This window comes from Dasypus novemcinctus, chromosome 27 (genome assembly GCF_030445035.2).
Source record: "Dasypus novemcinctus isolate mDasNov1 chromosome 27, mDasNov1.1.hap2, whole genome shotgun sequence".
Classification (NCBI taxonomy): Eukaryota; Metazoa; Chordata; class Mammalia; order Cingulata; family Dasypodidae; genus Dasypus; species Dasypus novemcinctus.
In genome coordinates this window covers 31,115,064-31,119,619 of record NC_080699.1, presented here as the reverse complement: position 1 = coordinate 31,119,619, position 4,556 = coordinate 31,115,064, and the positions used below count along the sequence as shown (strand labels likewise).

The 4,556-nt window shown below is 40.8% G+C and overlaps 1 pseudogene; it reads right to left on the bottom strand.

Moving 5' to 3' along the window:
* Positions 1-2,826: 2,826 nt before the first annotated feature.
* On the bottom strand, positions 2,827-3,906 carry LOC101445320 (casein kinase I-like; annotated as a pseudogene).
* Positions 3,907-4,556: the final 650 nt, after the last annotated feature.

The following is a 4,556-nucleotide window of genomic DNA, read 5'->3' as shown; positions in this document are numbered from 1 at the left end:
TGCATTAGGAAAGACTCCCCATTCTGAGCCACAATGGCTTCAGTTCATCCCCTCAAGAGCTAACTTTAAAAACTTTTAAGACAAAAAGCAAAACAAAATGAAAAATAAAAAAAAAATGCACCAGCTCCAAGAGGGCTTGCCCCACAGCCAAGCTGATGATTGCCTTCATTTTTTTGTGTAGGGGCAGGAAGAAGTACTTAGTGGAATATGGAGTACTATGACACTCCAGGCTTTGCCACCAATTCTTCCTGCCTTCCCGCAAGGGAGAGGCAAGGCTTTATCTATATAGGGATGAAGAAGTTGATGTTTCTATACAGTTAGATAAAGAGTTGCCCAAATGCCAACTGAGAAACTATGTAAATATCAGTGATGGGATATTTACCATTACCATGGTAAGGAAGCAAACCCCAATATTCAAAGTCCTTGTAGGAAAGGGGCATCACGTTGAACTTTCCTGTGGTTCTATTTTGTATACAGGAAAATTTCTTTCAAATAAAAGGAACATTACAATCATACATATGTTAAGCAGACTTCATGCCAGTGAACTGATATTCCCTAGATAAGGTGCAGTGGAACAGGTGAAGTCCAATAATGCTGACATGCTAAAAATGATTTTTCTGCTTTATATAAGGTATATTAAAGGACCTGCCAGGAAATGCAAACCACCAGAAAGTATTCCCAATCCCTCTAGTCCAACAGACAGCCTTACACCTCAAGCCAGAGGCAAAGATTTCTGTGCTTCAGATCTACCAACTAAATCAACAGCTATTGTCCTCCTCTGAAATGCGGGAAGGGCAAAAGTGGAGTATTGGTTTGCTCTTTCTTCTCCCAGATCCAAGAGCTCTTTCTCTGATGAAAATAATCCTTTGTTTTCAACCACATCTGGAATAAGGAGTCACTGTTTAAACAAAACACTGAACTCAGATGAAAATCAAATCTGATCAGAGTAACTCCACACATTACTAATTTTTCGAGCAGTGAATGAGAAAACACAACCATTCCCAAGAGTATGTCTCCAGAATATACTGTGGTGGAAGCAGAAGGTATATGAGGGAGAATTTGTTTTAGATTCATGAACATTTAATGTGAAAGAAGCCTCTGATTGAGAAGATAATTTTAGGCCTCTCATTTTAGTCTCCTTTTCCCTGGAATTTTCAAGAACCAACCAATCTTACCCTCTTGTTTACTGTAGCCTCCATGTACTCAGTCCTAATCTTGTCACCATGCACCTGCTGGGAGAAGATCTTCATGGCCTTGGTTTCTGATAAGGGAGGCCAGCCTAAATACTATAATGGAGCTACTGGCATACGCTCTGTTGCCATACCCTGAGTTTCCTCTGGTAGTTGGAAGACAGGCTCACTTTTCTCCTCTTCTTAGTTCACTAGTGGCAATATGGTGGTATCTGTTTCATCACCAATTTTCTCCTCCACATCATCAGGAAGTCACATGCCATCTAGTTGCATGTGCCTGGCAGGAGAAGACACAGATATTTCTGATTTAAATTAAGCATCTGGTTTTGTAGGATGGGCTGCCTCCTGGTCACATTCTGGTTTGGCCTGACTCATTCCATGTGCTTAGAAACTAGGTTTTTTCAACCACAGACTAATTAGGTCATGACTAACCATTAGAAGGCACAGTCTTCAGCAGCTGAGAAGATGAATGAACATTCAAGTATACTTCCTTGACAACCTGAGTGCAATGGCTCAGAATGATATAGGGTTTGCTGCTTCTATTCTAGGTACTGCTGATCAAAATCTTACCATTGAGAATGACCTCTAGAATCATGCTCTCTCTGAATGACTCTCTTGGCTTCATCTCCCTCAAAACACAATATGCATCTACCATGTTTTTGTTAAAAAACGAACAAACAAAAACTAAAAGTGCAAAGAGTTACTTTTTATTTTCCTTTGCTCAGAAAAATTTGTATTGTCTTTCTAGCACCTGGAGAACACAGTTTGTCAAGAAAGCTAAGTACACCAAAACATGGGGACAGCAGCCTGCAGATTTCTCACAGCTTGTGTCTTAGAGTGTAACTTTGCAGGAGGGAGGGAGGGAGGAAGGAACCTGAACCCCATAGACAGTTGGTGATGGAGCCTACACAGGCACAGAGGAAGAGAAAGCCATACTGCCAGACATGTCCAGTGGGTTGGAGAAGGCTCTTCTCCAGCACAGGTCTGCTATCTTCCTCCTAACATCTTGGCAACACCCCCAGTTTCTTGAGTACCTTTATTAGACAAAGGATTTGCTAACTAGCTCTTATGCTAGAAAGTTTTCATGAATGATATCTTCACTGCAAACAATGGGAAAGAGAGTCAATCAGGCAATCCTAAGGGCTAACAGTGGAGGAGTCTCAGCTCTGGGCAGGCAGGAACAGTCGATGACCATTGGCTCCTTCTAGGATATGCTTTCTTTTTGGTTTGGATCTCACCCTCTGTTAGCAGAGTAGTTTCTTCCAATGAGAAATGGCAGGAGTTGTGTGTATAATTGAGTCAGAATCCCCAGAGCCTGAGAATTCCAGGGAGGCACTGGTTACTTGTGGTGCTGAGCTATCTTCCTTCTTTTCCTCTTAAAGAAACAGCAGCACTTAGCTTCCTCTACTACCTCCACCTAGTCATGAGCTGTGATTGTTGCACTGAAGTGTTCTCCTGTAGAGTCATTGGCATTCTGCTCTCCATTGGTTGAGCTAACCACCTCCACTGATCCCCCATGATGATCTGCAGCCAACTGAGACACCAAGTAGGAGGTACTGGTCTGCCAACTGGGCTGAATTTCCCACTCTCCTCAGCACTCTGACAATGCAGTCTGATTTTGAAGAGGCTGCTGTTGTCACAGCTGATCCTTGTGTGTGTGGTTTTTTCGAGTTATTGCAGGTGCACCAGAATCTACACGAACTGATCTTACTGGAGTAGGAATAGGCTTCCCAACCTAATTGTAGGCATAGTCAAAGGTATAGCCTTTCCTTTCACAGAGTTTTGTGAAAAGGGCCAGTAAATACTCATAGTCAAGCTTTTCAAAGAGGTCTAATCACATGGCCTATGTCAATGGTAGGTTGCCATCTCCTCTAGAAAGTTCTCACAGAGAGCTTCAATGGGAGTATTCCTTTTGGTGTCACAAATCTTTTGATATCCCTCTTTTAACATATCAGCCTTGAGTCCTTGCCAGGGTAGGCTGCCTCAAAGGAAATACGTGAACATATGGCAAAGAGCTTCCAAATCATCCCATCAGTTTTGCTCTTTGCCAAGATGCATGTTGATATATATCTTGCAGTACCACTTAAACTTTTGCGTTCTATATAAGGTATGTGTTTTTTTCAGTTCTAGGGTCAATGTATTCCTTGGCTAGTCTAAAGTCTATAATTTGTATAACATGCTCTTTCTTATTGTCTTCCCAGCCAAACAGGAAGGTCTCTGGTTTGACATCTTGGTAAATGAGATTCTTTAAGTGCACATATTCCATTTGAGAAAGCAACTGAATGGCTATCATTAACACCATCTTCACAGTAAAAGTTCTGTCACAGAGATCAAACAAGTCCTTCAAGTTAAGGCAAAGATGCTCCAGTACCCTTGCATTGTATTTCTCTTAAGGTCTAAAGTATTATAGCTGTGAGAGAAATTCACCTGCACTTCTGAACAGTTTATAAAACCTGTACTCTAAATGAAGCTGTGGAGCATGTGATTTTATTGGGTCCAGTTTGATTGCTACATATTCATTGGTGTAGAGACATTTACATAATCTGCATTCCAAGTTCCCACATCCTATCTTTCTGGCAACCCTGAAGTTAGATCCCACCATTAGAACCCCAGAGGATGTTAAGAAGCCAGATGGCCAGGAACAGTGTGCATTCCTTTGAGCCATGGGTTTATTTGTCTGCTGTCTTTCATCTTTTTCCTTACTAGAATGGGCCATTATCCTATGTGTCAGAGTCTCTGCACAATGAGTAGGCTTGGGGTGTATACCTCTTTTTAGGAAAAAAGTATGTCCAAATGAACCATAGCCAGAGAAATGTAAAATGCTTTTTGGTACCATATTTATGTTCTTAATATATCTCCAGGAGATGAAAAAACATTGATTAGTTCCCATAAGATATGTAGTCTGAAGGTTTCAAGCATAGGAGGATATTTTCAACCCATTCAGCCCCATTGAGTGAAAAGTGCATTGGCCTCACAACTGTCCTCCTTTAATGAAGATCTCCACTTTTTCATACAACTCCAAGCCACTCTCTTCTGACTTTTTCCTTTTTAATTCTGAAGAAACATTTTCAGCATCTCTTGAAGGGCAGGTCTTCTGGTGATGAACTTCTAGTTTATGTTTACCAGTGAATGTCTTAAATAATTCCTCCTTACTGAAGAACAGTTTTGCTAGGTAAAGAATCTTTGGCTGGCAGGTTTTTTTTTTTCTTTCCTTTCAGAACCTTAAATAAATAATACCACTGCCTTCTCACCTCCATTGATTGTGAGGAGAAAAGGGACTTTGTTTTATTGATGATTCCTATATGATGAATTACTTTTCTCTTTCTCCTTTCAAAATTATCTTTAATTTTGGCATTTGACAACTTG